Below are 16854 nucleotides of genomic sequence, written 5' to 3' on the forward strand. Positions count from 1 at the left end.
TTCCTCTCTCTTATTAAAGGTAAAGGTTCCCCCGCACGTGCGTGCTAGTCGTTTCCGACTCTAGGGGCCGGTGCTCATCTCCGTTTCAAAGCCGAAGAGCCAGCGCTTGTCCGAGGACGTCTCCGTGGTCATGTGGCCGGCATGACTAGACGCCAAAGGCGCACGGAACGCTGTTACCTTCCCACCGTAGCGGTCCCTATTTTTCTACTTGCATTTTTACGTGCTTTCGAACTGCTAGGTTGGCAGAAGCTGGGACAAGTAACAGGCGCTCACTCTGCTACGCGGCACTCGGGATTCGACCCGCCAAACTGCCGACCTTTCGATCGACAAGCTCAGCGTCCTAACCCACTGAGCCACCGCGTCCCACCGCGTCTCTCTTATTAGCAAAACTTAATTACTTTTGCTTTCTGAGTATTTGGGTTGCTTAAACTCTCGATTGATACCACAACAGGATTTGATCTCACAAAAAAATTGAAAACAAAATCAAAGAGCTAATTATGAAAAGAAGATGATAATTTTCTTGAAGAGCCAGAAATATATTGATGGCCGCTGTTATGTACTGGGCTTTTGGTACCACACCACGTGCATTGCTGGAGAGCTAACGGCTCTCCAGCAACCCAGACAGGACGTCTCCGGTCCTGCAATTGGTCAACCTTGGGTGGCAAGCATGGGTTCAATCTGATTGGTTGCTACCCGAGGGCTTGGCTATATATTGTGGCGGGGTGCACCCCAAGTCTCCAGTACAGTTCCAGCTTAAATAAAAATTAGTTTCTCTGTACTCAACTGTGTGTCTTCATTCCTGCCCACCAGAACCCACGACATAGTAGCCGCCTTCTCCTATTCTGTTCATCACAGCACAAAGATGCCTCTGTAATCATTTTTAACATTTGTCCAGAATGGTATAGTGTCTCCTGCTGGAGCAAGGGATTGGACTAGAAGACATCAAGGCCCCTTCCAAAGCTATTATTCTATATTTTAAAGGGACATATTCTCATGACTTTGTTTCTGTCTCAGCCAATCCACCACAGAGACAGTCTAAATCCATTGTTAGCCATTCCAGTTTTAAAATAGTGTTTTTCTTCTGCTAGTGTAATGGTCTGTGAGAATAACCTTGGGAAACAGAAAGAAGAACAGCAATCTAGACAATGGTAAACAGATAAATGATATCGGAGTCCAAAGGAGCAGTGGGGACAGAGAATGTGTTTTAGAAAGGACCCTTCTAATTTTCTGGAACATAAAGCCAGGGGAGCAGGGAAGTGCTTTCAGACTTGCAGAATTCTGTTACTTTAGCCTTGCAATAAAGATAGCATTAATGCTCATGGCTTTGTTTTCCTGTCAGGACTGCCTCAAAGGGCTGACATCTGGTGGCACAAGGCTTTCTGTGTAAACAGTTCACAGTATCTCAATTACAATGCAGCTGATGGTGTGGTAAGAGGCCTAGCTCCTTCTGCCTGTTTTAGGTTGCTATGAGAATGCTCCTTTCCTTCCCTCACCAAGCATTGCCATCCAAGTCATTTTGAGTGAATAAAGGAGTTGCTGGGCGCAATGGTTAAAATGCAGTATTGCAGGCAAAATCTACCCACAGCTAGGAGTTCGATCCTGACTGGCTCAAGGTTGACTTATCCTTCCATCCTTCCAAGATTGATAAAATGAGGATCCAGATTGTTGGGGGGCAACATGCTGACATTTATAAACCACTCAGAGGGTGATACAAAGTGCTATGGAGCATTATATAAATATAAGCGCTATTGCTATTATTATAAAGCAGACACCTGGCTTCTGCAGAGGCCTGTTTCATGCCCAATCTGTGGTGAAGCACTAAAAGTTCTTATAAACTTGGGTCTTTTGAAACCTCTTTTTGAGTATATGGGGGGGGAGAAAGAGTGCTACCTGCTCCTTCCCCCTCTCTTTTTGATGGCTAGCCTGCCAATATTTCTGCAGCCTCTTTTTTGGATAAAAAAGGTACGGTAAAGGTTCCCCCACACATGCGCACTAGTTGTTTCCGACTCTAGGGACCGGTGCTCATCTCTGTTTCAAAGCCAAAGAGCCAGTGCTTGTCCGAGGACGTCTCCGTGGTCATGTGGCCGGCATGACTAGACGCCAAAGGCGCCTTCCCACCGGAGTGTTCCCTATTTTTCTACTTGCATTTTTACTTGCTTTCAAACTGCTAGGTTGGCAGAAGCTGGGACGAGTAACAAGTGCTCACTCTGTTACGCGGTACTCGGGATTTGACCCGCCAAACTGCCGACCTTCAGATCGACAAGCTCAGCATCCTAACCCACTGAGCCACCGCGTCCCTTTCCTTTTTTGGATAGGTTGCCACAAATGTTGAAAACTAAAAGCCAGTTTGGGGGGCTAGGATGCTGAGCTAGAAATGGAAGACAGTTAGTTATAATCCTCTCTTAGGCATGAAAGCCAGCCAAGTCTCTTCTTCTCAGCTCCTCACATGGTGGTGGTATGTACTAAACACATATTGTATTGCCTTTCCCAACATATTCATATATACCTGCTTTATTAGATTGTCTTTTAAGAACTATAATTTCCTTTTATCCAGCATCTATTCTTATGCACTAGTCATAGAAGATCTTATTCACATGATATACTTAACCAGGGTAGTGGTTTAATCCACTTTCTGGGTTTACACACTGCTTTCATAAGAATGAGGAATGAAGAAAACAGCATCACAGAGTAACTTTTGTATATTTGTCTGATGACACAATAAATAAAAGGGATGGGGCTTGCCTTGTGATGTCACATTTTTGCTTTCATCATTTGGATCTACTTTCCCACACTTATGGACACCATTCTTTACATAATAGATTAACTCATAAACTAACAAAATGGGCTAAGACCCAAAAGAGGGGGGGGCAAACTACCTTAATTATGGTTAACACCAGACAAACTTGTCATATTATCAAGAGACCCGATTAAGCATATTGTGTGAACACAGCCTTCTAATACACAACCAATAAGCCCACAAAGAAAATAATGTTTTAGATAGGGCTGGGAATTCAAGCGGCACATAAAAGATTTGCAAGAAACTCTCAGGAGAATTAATGGCATAAATAGATTTCAAGAAGCTTTTTATAGTGAGTGAGGCATTCATATATAAAAAATATACTCCTCGATATATTCCAAGCCAAATAAGATGATCTGGAGGAAATGCCTTTCAGTTTGTAATTCAGCCAAGCATTATAGACTCTATGAATTTCTAATCTGGCTCAAGTCCTTACAAAATATAGTGAAACCTGCCTCTTCTGATCAGGAAGGGGACCTGAAAAAAATCAAGCAATCTAGCCAAGAAAGACAACAGGCTTACAAAAATACAAGTAGTCCTAAACTTACAATAGTTCATTTAGTGACCATTCAAAGTTACAACAGCATTGATAAAAGTGATTTATGACCATTTTTCTCACAACCGTTTCAGCATCCCCATGGTCACATGATCAAAATTCAGATGCTTGTCATATTTATCACAGTTGGAGTGTCCCAGGTCATGTGATCACCTTTTGCAGCCTTCTGACAAGCAAAATCAATGGGGAAGCCAGATGCACTTAACAATCTTGTTTTTACCATAACAACTGCAGTGATTCACTTAACAACTGTGGCAAGAAAAAAACGTAAAATAGGACAAAACTTACTGTGTACTGGGTTCATTAGGTAGGAATGGAGACGAGGTGAGTGAGTTCAGCAATGATCATGTTTATTTGCTTGCAGGATCTGAACTGGAGAACTGGGCTGCAGCTGCAGCAATTTATAGCCTGGCCCCTAGGCGGCAGCCAATAGGTTTAAAGCAAACTATTGCCACCTAGGGGCAGCCAATAGCAGCACTGGAGACGGGGTGTCTAAGGTGCTGGGAGCCATTAGCTAGCTGCAGCTTACCATGTGGTGTTACAATCAAGCCCAATACATTACAAAACTCATTTAACAAAAGTTTCACTTAGCAACAGAAATTTTGGGCTCAGTTGTGGTCATAAATCAAGGACTACCTGTACAGAGTTGACTTGAGGCTTTGCAGCTGAAATTAGTCTTGAAACATATTTGATTGCCTATAATAAAAATAATTCCTTTTGAGCATATATAAAATGTGTTCCCCTTACTCTTGATCCATCCAAATTGGGTGTCTCTCCAAGAAAGACCAAATCAGAAAATTTACAGGAACCCTTCCTGATCCAAGCAGATCAACTCGCCAGGATTTTCCAGTCAGCATGGCTATTGCTGAGGATCTGGAAGTTAGCATGTTTGGGTTGTGTGATGACTCCCCCAGACGCTTCCCCAGATACCTCTCCAGATGTCAGCTGGGAGGAGGATGAATCAGTTCCAGGCACATCTGGAGGGGAGTTGGTTAATGGCTCTAAGCAGCCATCTGGCTCAAGCACAGCTGCAGCAAGACAGCCCTGAGACTTCAGGTGGAGAAAGCATGCAGCTGCATCCAGTCAGTAATTTATTTATTTATTTATTTTATTGGATTTATATACCACCCATCTCCCAAAGGACTCGGGGCGGTGTACAGGGCAGTCAAAACACAATATACAAAGTTAAAAATAAATTAAATTAAATTAGCCCCAACAAATAAATCACATTCTAAAAATTTAAAATTCCAATCCCTCATTCCAGGCTGGCAAGCTCAAATAACCAAGTTTTCAGGTCGCGGCGAAAGGAGGGAAGGTCGGGAGCCGTCCGGAGCTCAACAGGGAGCTGGTTCCAGAGGGCAGGAGTAATGAGGAAGAGGAACTGCCTTTTGGACCTGATCCAAGAACACATAGGGCAGAGCAAAGGCAGGAGCAGAGAAGGTCAGCCAGATTACTCGTGAGGAAAAAGCCTCACCCTTCTTGATGGGCTGCACCAGAAGCTGGATATTTAGTGCAGCAGACAGATAGAGGTAATGCTGGTTCATTGCTGTGTATTCTTGCCTTCAACTTCAGATGGTGTCTCTTCAGCTGTTGCCTTTGCCTTGCCTTCCTTTGCCTGGATTTGCCTTTGTCCTGCAACTTGCCTTTGCCTTGGGAACTTGCTTTTGCCAGTAGACTGGACTTGCCTTGACTTGAGAACTGGTATTGACTTTATTTGAGTAGCCTGTAGAACTCATTGGGGTTGAGCTGGTGCAGGCACAGGGAATTGCTGGGGAATACTAATTCAGGCTCAGAAGCATTAAAAAAGGCTCCTTACACCCATGGTGTGCGTGTGTGAGTGGGACAGCACAGGTTGACTGGTTTCTGGATGAACATCAGCTTGTTTCTCTGGTAAAAATTTTCCCCTTAATTTGTACTGATACAAACTTTATAATATTCAATCCATGCAAATAACTGTATACTGTGAGAGCCTGATCTTGCACTGGCAAAGTTTTGATCCTACTGTTTTTGCCTTGGGCCAGAAAAGCTTTGCAGTCTCATGCAGTCATTGTGGAGTTCAGAAGAGAAGGTTTGTTTTAGCAATGCCTACTGTCCTGAAGGCAAAACATTTGTCTGTCAGCACAGGGAAACCACAGGGACCTCCCTCCTCTCTTCTTCTAAGTGGCTTGTCAGATGAAGTGCTTTCTTTAGGGGCATGAGTACTGATTTTTCACCTTCTTGGCTTTAAGCTTCTCCTACCAAAATTCCATAAATGTCTTCCTGTCATCTGCTTTCTCCAAGGGACCTAATCATTGTTTTACCTTTACCTAAAAAAAGATTGAAAGATGGAGGAAGAGAAACAACAAGCCAAACAAGTTAAGAGGCCTTAGGCCACCAAAGTACACCTGCCAGAACAACATATAACCAAGCTTATCATACACGTTATGATTGGTGTCTCTGCAGTTATCATCAGGCTCAAACCTGATTGGGGTCAGGTTGTTCAAGGTTTTGGCACTGAAAAAACGAATGCACTTGACTTTTTTTGAGAGGGCAAGGGCCACTCTCAAAGAAAAATGATGCAAAATAACCTGGAATTTTCCACTTTCCCACCCCCACGCCCCCAGATTTCAAAGTAAAAAAGACCACCCCTCTCCTTTCTGATCTAATTTAGAATTTACACTCCAATTTTTGTGTGTCCTTTCTCAAAGTAGTGATGAAATGCAGTTTGTGACCTCTCGATGCAAACTCTACTCCTTATTACTTGCATGCAGGGTTGTGAAGCATGTATGAAAGGCAGAGTGCAACACTTTTATTGAAACCACATATGGGCGTCAAACACTTCAGAAGGTATGGAAATGGGAGAAAATTGCATGTGGGCAAATTTCTGCCAAGGAAGAACTATTCTTTCTGCACGAATGCTTGTAACAGCATGCCCTGCTCACCAGTGTCAGATACAAAGCTCCAATAAACTGCATGGCTGGATAGAAAATAAACTAAGCAGCTGGAAAATGATATAGCCAATGTGTTGTGATTCAGGGTCAGCCTGTGGGTTTGGCAGTTGGGTCGGACGACTCAGAGGAGGAGGGGGATGTTGAAGAGCTTGCTGAGGGGGTTGGAGAGCTTGCTGATGAGAGCCCTCAGGCAGGCCCCTCCCACCTGGTCATGACACAGACCCAGCTGTGTGAGCCTGACAGCGTGGATGAAGATGACCCACAGCTGGCCCTGTTCAAGGACGCCCGACACAGGAGGCAGTCAATCAGGAGTAAACAGAGGAAGGCAATGGGGCACCTCGGAAGGAGGCAGAGAGAAGCCACGCCCTGAACTGTATAAAAGGGGAATGCGTGGGAGGGCTGGTTTGCTGAAGGCAACCGCTTGAATAGTTCCTGTTTCATAGCTCCTGTTTCATGGTTCGTGTCTTGTTTTGCTCTGTTTCATGTTAATAAATTTGGCAGGCTTGGTTCCAGCCTCTTGCCGTTTGTAAAGGGGTTGTCCCTGCCTTTTGTGCAGGGCCAGTAGAAGGCTGGTACAGAACACAATGATCATTGGTGCTCACCTTGGACTACAGAACTATCACCACACTATAAACAACACCAAGAAACAACTAGAACAAACCATGACCCCAGAACACACAAAAATGTTGACAACCACCATCAAGATTACATTTCTAAAGTGAGCTGGAAAAAATCCCTCCAAAGCAAACTGCTCAAACTAAACCTCAGAAGTAAAGAGGCACCTGTACCCCAACTGGGTAATCAAGCTCTATTTTATTCTATTCTAACATGTCCAGCCACCCACTATCCACTGCAGAACACAATATTTTCCAAAAAGGCCTCAATTAAAACATAAATGAACTAAAAATTTAGAATTCTTTGCAGCCTTTTATTCCAAGTAGAATGCAGAGCAGCCCTCAAAAACACGAAGAATGACCAAATCAAAAGACTAGGGCACAGCAGCCCATACTCAGATAAGCAGGGACCAACACCAGACAAATGGCTTAGACCCGGGATATTTGCAGGACCATCTGCTGCTAGGAACGACCTCCCATCGCCCGGTGCGCTCACACAGGGATGGCCTCCTCAGGGTGCCGTCGGCTAGACAATGTCGGCTGATGACCCCCAGGGGGAGGGCCTTCTCTGTGGGAGTGCCAGCCCTATGGAATTAACTTCCCCTTGAGCTCCGGACGGCTCCAGATCTCCGTTCCTTTCGTCGCGGCCTTAAAACATTTCTCTTCCATCAGACTGACCTGGACTGACGATAGGGACTTTTAAGTAGAATACTTTTAATATTTTATCATTTTATCATTGGGGCTTGTTAGTTTAATCTTTTTTAACATTTGTATTATTGTGTTTTATTGTTGTTAGCCGCCCTGAGTCCTTCGGGAGATAGGGCGGCATATAAGTCCCAAAAATAAATAAATAAATAATAAATAATCAGATAGAAAACAATGCCCTGATTATAAAAAACCTATCATACAGATCTTTACATATGATAACCACCTCCTTGAATTGTACCTGGAAACCCACTGGGAACCAAGGCACCTTATGAAGCACCTAGGGCCTAGGGCCCTAGGCAAAACTTGGTGTGCCCAATAAGGATGGCACTCAAGACATCTAATTCTTTGCTGCCATCTACTAACATCAAAAGTTTTGCAGAACATAGGTAAAGGTTCCCCCGCACATGCGCGCTAGTCATTTCTGACTCTAGGGGCTGGTGCTCATCTCTGTTTCAAAGCCGAAGAGCCAGTGCTTGTCCGAGGACATCTCCATGGTCATGTGGCCGGCATGACTAGACACCAAAGGCGCACGGAAGGCTGTTACCTTCCCACCGTAGTGGTCCCTATTTTTATACATGCATTTTTACGTGCTTTCAAACTGCTAGGTTGGCAGAAGCTGGGACGAGTAACAGGCGCTCACTCTGCTACGCAGCACTCAGGATTCGACCCGCCAAACTGCCGACCTTCTGATCGACAAGCTCAGCATCCTAACCCACTGAGCCACCGCGTCCCTTGCAGAACATACAATAATGTAAATTTGAAGAATGTTTTAATTTGATTCCTGCACTGAGTAGATGCAATTCATTGGCCTAGATCCGTGGTGGCGAACCTATGGCACGCATGCCACAGGTGGCATGCAGAGCCCTCTTTGTGGGCACACGCACCATCACCCCAGTCCTAGGCCTTCTGCTGGGTTTTATAAAACCTTTTCGCTTTTTTTTTAAAAAAGGTTAAATCAATCAATGAATCAATTTCAACTTCTCGTGGGGAAAAAAAAGATCTCGCAAAAGTTGGAATTGATTGATTGAACTTTTTAGTCCCACCCAGTCTGTCGTTACCACCGCAGCCATCCTCACCCAATGGGCCATGCCCACCCAATTGGCAACACCTACCCAATTGGCAACACCCACCCAATGGGCCATGCCTACCCGACACCCAATGATACATAAGAGGGTTTTGAGTTGCAGTTTGGGCACTCGGTCTCTAAAAGGTTCACCATCACTGGCCTAGATGTTTATTTCCAACTCTACAGACATGTTCCCATAGCATGCAATCACATTTTTTTCAACAGGCAAAAGTTAGTTAGCCTAAACTTGAGTTAGTTTTTTGTGTGTCTATATGGCTTTGCATGTTGTGTGAATCTTGCTCTGTTTTGTTTATTGTTCAATTAGCATAAAATAGGTCAATTCAGTAACTAAAGTAAATGTATAAATCTATAATTGCACTTAATTATAGTTAAGATTTAATTTAATAATGTTTTATTAAATTAAAATAAGCACCAACCTGTTCCATTCATGCTGGACCCCCTAAATCTGGCCTTTCTGCTCATCAGCCAAGTACAGCCCCAAGGCTGAAGAAAGATAACTGGTGGGGATGAATTTAGGCAGGGCTTGTGGGGTTTTGAGTCCTTGGAATCAGCAGGAATTCAATGACATACTTAATTTAATTTAATTTAATTTAATTTAATAACATTTATATACCGCCCTTCTCCCTGAGGACTCAGGGCGGTTCACAGGGCAGAATAAAATAGCCAATACAAACATTAAAAGGTGATTAAACAATTGCCCTAATTAAAAACAATAGAAGTACAGTTCTAAAAAACCCCGATATAAAATTAAAAAACCAAAAATAAAACAACCCCACCAATCCCCATCAGGCTAGGCCAGCTTGTATAAACAAAAATGTCTTGAGATCGCAACGAAAGGAGCGAAGATCGGGCGCCATCCGGAGCTCTACCGGTAGCTGATTCCACAGCTCCGGAGCGCCCACAGAGAAGGATCTCCCCCTGGGGGCCACCAATCGACATTCTCTGATCGGTGGCACCCTGAGGAGGCCCTCTCTGTGGGAACGCACAGGGCGCAGGGAGCTTGATGCCGGCAGCAGATGTTCCCTGAGGTACTCCGGCCCCATGCCATGGAGGGCTTTAAACACCGTTACCAGTACCTTGAATCTCACCCGGAAGACAACTGGCAACCAATGCAGCTCACGGAGCAGAGGTGTAACGTGGGAGTATCGGGAGACTCCCAACACCACTCTCGCGGCTGCATTCTGTACCAGTTGGAGCTTCCGGGTGGTACTCAAGGGCAGCCCCATGTAGAGAGCGTTGCAGTAGTCCAGACGAGAGGACACGAGCGCATGAGTGACCGTGCACAAATCATCCCGGCTAAGATAGGGCCGCAACTGGCGCACCAGGCGAACCTGGGCGAAGGCCCCCCTAGTCACAGCTCCTATGTGGTCTTCTAAGGTGAGCCGTGAATCTAGGAGGACTCCCAAGTTGCGAGCCCTATCTACGGGGGGTAATAGTTCACCCCCCATAGCCAGAGGTGGAATGTCCGAATAAACCCGGGATGAAGGTATGCAAAGCCACTCAGTCTTGTCGGGGTTGAGTTGAAGTCTGTTCCTCCCCATCCAGACCCGAACCGCCTCCAGGCAACGGGACATCACGTTGAGGGCATCACTGGGGTGGTTTGGGGTCGAAAAGAAAAGTTGGGTATCATCAGCGTACTGATGATACCCAACTCCAAAGCCACGAATGATCTCACCCAGCGGCTTCATGTAGATGTTGAACAGGAGAGGCGAGAGGACCGACCCCTGAGGAACTCCACAAATGAGAGACCTCGCGGTCGACCTCTGCCCCCCTGCCAACACCGACTGCGAACGTCCCAAGAGATAGGAGGAGAACCACTGTAAAACTGTGCCTCCCACTCCCAATCCCCTGAGACGCCGCAGCAAGATACCATGGTCGATGGTATCGAAAGCCGCCGAGAGGTCTAATAGGACTAGGACAGAGGAATGCCCCCTGTCCCGAGCCCTCCAGAGATCATTCACCAGCGCGACCAATGCCGTCTCCGTGCTGTGCCCGGGCCTGAAACCCGGCCTGAAATCACTTGATATATGTGAACCCAAGAGTGGATTGTTTTTAACACACACACACACACACACAGAGAGAGAGAGAGAGAGAGAGAGAGAGAGGGAGAGAGAGAGAGAGAGAGAGAGAGAGAGAGAGAGAGAGAGAGAGCTTTTCATCAGTGACAGACAGATTAAGATACTAAGGAAGACACGAGGCTAAAAGCTAGAAGAATGTGAGTTCTAGTCCTGCCATAGCTGCAAAGCCAGATGGGTGACCTTGGACTAAACACTTCTCACAATCCAACAAAGAAGGAACTGGCAAGACATTTTTGAAAATGTTTCCAAGAAAAACTGCAGTCGAAGAGGTAATTATTAATTCATGATGGCTGCTCTGAAAATGGTGCCTGCTTCTGAGGCCAAGCCACACAATCTAAAGAGGCTGAGTGATGGAGCAACCTGCTCCCCTTCCCCAATACAAGCTCCTGAGCTCCAGATCTCTATAAAAGGGAAGGGCCACCCACACCCTCCTCCTCCCCACCCCACCCCCATCACTGATTGCTCACTTATCTTCTGTAGATCTCCAGAGCTCTAGACTGCTACAGAAGGTAAGTAGCTGCTATACATTACAACCACTCCTTGCTCTCCACTCCATCCCCACAGCTCCCTTACCTTTCGTAGACCTCCAGGAGTTCAGAGCTTGTTTTGGGGAAAGGGAACAGGCTGCTATGCTGCTCATCATCCCTGCAGGCTGTATGGTGTGGTCCGTATTCAGAGCATCCCCAGTTCATTGCAGCTGCTCTGAAAATGGCTCCTGCTTCCAGGAAGATGCTATGCATCAGGATCTGAAGAGGTGGAACGGCCTGTTCCTTTTCACCAAAATGAGCTCTGGAGATCTATAAAAGATAAGGGAGCAATTGTTGATGAGTGAAGAGGAGGGTGGGGGATCCAGTGTGGCGTGATGCAGGCCCAAGTCTTGTGGGGATGTGGTGGAGTGGGATGGGGGCACGTAAACAGGGGGACACTGCAACATCCCTGTAGTTGGTCAGAAGAGCAAATCCACTCAGATTTGTACACCTGACACTTCAGCACCCATAACTTTGAAACTGGATTGTAAGTAGTTTTTTTTGGGGGGGGGATTGTTGTAACATGGAGCAGTTATAAGTTGAGGACTACCTGTAGGTAAACTTCTTTACAGTGAAATTTCTACAACAGTGGAGTGGTCTACCAATGGAGATTCTGGGTTTTCTATCTCTGAAGGATATTAAAGGGGTGAACAGCCACTTCTCATGCATAGTTTAATTGGTTTTCCAGCACATTGTAGAGAGAAGGAATAGTTTATCCATGTGCTTACTTCAATGCCATAATTTTATGATTCTCTTCACATAAATACACACAGACACAAACACAGGCTTAGAGAGAGAATCTTGTGACAGATCCCTCCAATAAAGGGATAAAAGAACCACACCCTCAAGTCTGACATCTCAGCAATGGTATTATAACAGTGAGAGCCATGATGATGTTTGCTTTCAGAGAAGTCCCAAAACTTTTTGAAAATGCACAACTTACTAAAAAATTATCTGGGAGTTGATTATCAGTGAACAACTGAATATTTGTGGCATCTCTAGAGAGTCCAAGTTCCCACATCATCCTCATTCATTTATTCATAAGAGCTACATGCACAAAGCTGCTTTATCTAGTTCAGGGGTTGCCAACCTGCAGGGCATGGCCCACTACTGGGCTGGGGCCTGCTGGCCAGTGCATGCACATATATGTGCGCACTCATGCCCACTTGTGCTAGCACCGCTGCTATGCAAATGGGGCACCGTGCATGCCGTGCAGTGAAAACAAGGCACCATGTGGTGAAAACAGAATGCTGCACAGTGAAAGCAGGGCTCTGCAAGCCGAAAACAAAGCACCATGGGCTGAAAACGGGGCACTGCTAGCGAGTGTCACATGGGTGATAGCACCGCCCCATTTGTATCACACATGGTCGCAGGCCCATTTGTGTGTGCGTGCATCTACACACGTAAAATGCTTCCCCCTCCCTTTCCTTCTGGTCTGCCAACCAAGAAAGGTTGGAGACCTCTGATCTAGTTCATCTGGACTAGCTTTGTAACAAGCACATTCACCTATTTGGCATTAAAGTCACCATATGGGGTAATATAGATGGCTAAAAGGTCTTCTCAGTGACACACCTCTCTTGATTGGATCAAGAATATTAACAGCAACATTGGGAATATGGTCAGGAACTCTTTTGCACTGCCTGTCATGCCCCTGTCGGAGCCTGAATCTGCTGAGGAAAATGAACTGGAACTGGAGCCAATGGTGATCGAGGGGGAGGCATCATTGGCTCCGGAGGAATATGGGGAGGAGCAGACTGAAGCAGGCCAGGGCCTTTCAGGATTGGGACGGCTTCAACACAGGGAGGAACAGGGGCAGGATGAACATGAGAGACAGAGCTCAGACGATGAGCAAGGGGCACCCCCTTCTGATCCTTGAGCACAGATAGTGGAGAGAAGGAGGGAACAACGCAGGCAGGCCCAACTACTCAGGAGGAGAGCACCCCGCCCTGCTCCACAAGGCACACCTGGGGACTGAAACTTAAGGAGATGCTGTGGGGAGAGCCATCTGTGGGGAGCAAATGCTGAATTATTGGAGGTTTGTGTGCCATTGCCAACATTGGAAATAACTCTCTGATCTCTTGTTCTATATTGTGAATTCTTCTTGTAAACCCTGAAACTCTGACCATTGGACTGGCTGACAAACTTGATTTGGTGCTCCAAACCTCAGATTGAATTTTGACTTCTTTTCTGAAACTACTCAGGCAAGCTTGTATTTCCACTGACTCGTTAGATTTTGATGTATGTTCCTTTCTTTGTTATCTGCTTGGCCTTTGGTAAATTGCTGCTCTAATCTAGCCATTGTGTGTGAGTTGAAAACCTGAAAGAGGACTGCTTGTTCCATACAGACACTTTTCCTGCCTGAGAGAGTGAAAAACTTTTGAAACTACTTGCAGCCAGAGGCTGCTGAAGAGGTTTCTTTGTGTGTGTGTGTGTGTGTGTGTGTGTGTGTGTGTGTGTGTGTGTGATTACTTGTTCTGGGACTTGCCAGAAATGTGGGAGCATTTGGGGAACATTTGGAGCAATAGCTGCCAGCTGACTGTGTTGTCTCTGTGCCGTGCCCTGGGTCATCATACTGCCAAGGAAAACAGCTCCAGAAATAACATATAATTTGCAACTACTGAGATTTTTTAAAAATAAAAACTTGTGCTATGGAACAGTCTACCAATTGAGGTTCTGAATTCTCTATCTCTGAAGGTTTTTTTTAAAAAAAAACAAGTTTTATTAGTTTTTCATATTACAACCTATATATTTAGAAAGCATCATGATACCTGGGTAGTCATCAATTGAGTAAGAGTTTTCAATACATAGTTCGGGTTACATTATCATAGCATCCTTCTCTATTTCCCTCAACATTCAATATAACGTATTTAGACTAACAAATTTCTAGGAATAGCATAGTCAATTAAAGAAGATTTTGTCAATCCAATTTCGATAGGGTATATCTATATCATGTTATTAAATTTTATCTAATTTTGATGTATCCAAATTTAACCTTTAACATCCAAAATAGTATTCACAACCCACAGTTCCCTTATCATTACACCAAAAATTGTATCATCTAACATACACCCAATATTTAAATAGCTAGCTTCTACCTAATAAACATTGTTTATTTCATATCCTAATACATTACAAGTTACCAATCGGAGAGTCTATATTTATCAATCTACTTCTACTTATACATAACCAGAATTTTAACATCAAACATAGGATCCATAAGCCAAATTTCCATTATATCAATATATAAATTTATAATATTTGAAATAAGCTTAGTAAATACTCTCTTTATTTGCTCTGACATCTCTGTCTGTGGTTCAGTCTGGTTTCTTCTTCCATCTGGGTTGATCTGTTTTGAGTAGAAAATATGTCAGAAACTTGACACTTATCCAGTTTTATAGTTGGTAATTGACTGTCCAAGCTTTCCACAGGTTGTCTTTGTTGGTATTTGGCTTCCTCTATATTGGCATCACTATCTTTTTTTTTTTAATTCCATTTATATCCCGCCCTTCTCCGAAGACTCAGGGCGGCTTACAAGCTTAGCAGTAGCCTTCATTCTATGTATATGCCTGCTTATTAGGGCTTTCACTCACACCCCAAGCGGCATTATTACAAAGTCAGCTTATTGCCCCCAACAATCTGGGTCCTCATTTTACCTACCTCGGAAGGATGGAAGGCTGAGTCAACCTTGAGCCTGGTGGGATGCGAACCTGCACTAATTGCAGGCAGCTGGTGTTACTTAAGGAGGCATCTTGCATGTAGTGTACTTCTGAAATTGTAGGCTCCTTAGAGAGGGTCAGAAGTTGAGTATTAAGTTTTTCCCTAGTTTGCTGTTGGTCTTTAACATTATCTGTCATAGTAGTGGTTTCTTGTACTTTAAAAATTGTAAGTTCTTTGAGTAAAGTCAGGTTTTGGATATTAGTTTTTTCAGTACTTTGTTGTTGCTGTTTATATTCCTCTGTCTTAATAGTAATATCTTCCAATTTTGTTATATTCTGAAGTGTAAATTCTTTAGTTGCAGTTTGGGTTTCAATTTGTGACTTAAGGTTGGCATGTAAATTATTAAATCTGGAGATAGACATCTCACTGACTGTAGATTGTTTCAAGTATAAGGTTATAGTCAAGCAAGGTTTGTGGCCGATCCTTCTCCATTTTGTAATAATTATACATAGTCCTTGGTGGAAGCTATTTTTCAAACAAAAATCAGTAAGTGTCTACCTCCACAAGTCTAAGCCAAATTCATCTTCAGCTGTTTCAGGTTTTTATCTTAATGCCAAGGTCAGTCCAAAATGTAAGCAAGCAAGTATTCACTAGATATCCCCAGAGTACTACAAATCCTTTTCAGACTGTGTCTTTATTTATTTATTTTTTGTCCCCTTTTTTAGACTAATAAGTAGAATAGTCCACTTCTGTAAATATAGCAACTTTGGGCCAAAAGTAGAAAGGCAGTAAGTCCAATTAATCAGTATAATTTAGTACAAGCCTTTTTCTTTTCTCTCCCAATGTAGACAAAGGCTGCTATTAAGGAGGGTGGGGGGAAAAATCCCTTCCCTCTCTCCTCGGAAGGGGAAGCAAATTTGGAAAGCTTTTGGCAGGGAAAGTAGACAATTAGGAAAAGAAGAAGGCAATTCTCACCCAATTTTCAAGTGCTTTCAAGTGCTTTGTTGTGCTTTTGCCTTCGGCAGGAAACGGCTAAATGATGGGCCATGGGAGTGGCCGATCCTTTCTTCTTTGGTTCGGAGAGTAGCTCCAAGCCAACAGGAGGGCCGCTGCCTTATACCACTGACTGGAGAGACCTCTCCCCTGCTCATCACCCCTCCAGGGCGACTTTCAACCCCTTTACGGGGGGGGGCCCCATTGAAGAAATCCAGGTGACGTGAGGAGCAATTCCCTCATGTGTCTGGCTGCACTGAAATCCGGAACCGGAAGCCTATCTCTGAAGGTTTTTAAGAAGGAGGGCACTCCCATCAGGGCTTGCTTGGCTCCTTTATTTTGAACTTGCATATCTTTAATATCTTTAAATGTTGCTTTGTATGCATTTTAAGAACTTGTGATGCACATCCCTGAAGATCTTCGTGCCCCTGCTGATTGACTTTCAGGGCTTTTCCACATTACTTAGTGAGGATAGATACTGTAGATAGATGATAGATAGATAGATAGATAGATAGATAGATAGATAGATAGATAGATAGATAGATAGATAGATAGATAGATAGATTACAAGACAAGATAGAAAGACCTGTACATGGATTAGAAAACAAATGAAAGTACTGTATATGATATCATCAAGAGAGTAATAGAATTGAAATGGAAATAGGCTGGTCACATAGCAAGAAGAACTGATGGCAGGTAGACCAAGGAAGTCATAGAATGGATCCCACTTGATAAAAAGCATCCAAAAAGAGACTTAAAACAAGATGGATCAACAACACCAGCAGGTATTGCAGATCCAATTGGTAAAAGAAAGCTCAGGGCCATATTGGTTGGAAACATGCGGAAGAGGTGTTCATCCTGCAGTGGATAGACAATGACTAAAATTATGATGATGAAATGGATAAGA

Source organism: Vipera ursinii, assembly GCF_947247035.1.
Source record: "Vipera ursinii genome assembly, chromosome: 1".
NCBI lineage: Eukaryota > Metazoa > Chordata > Lepidosauria > Squamata > Viperidae > Vipera > Vipera ursinii.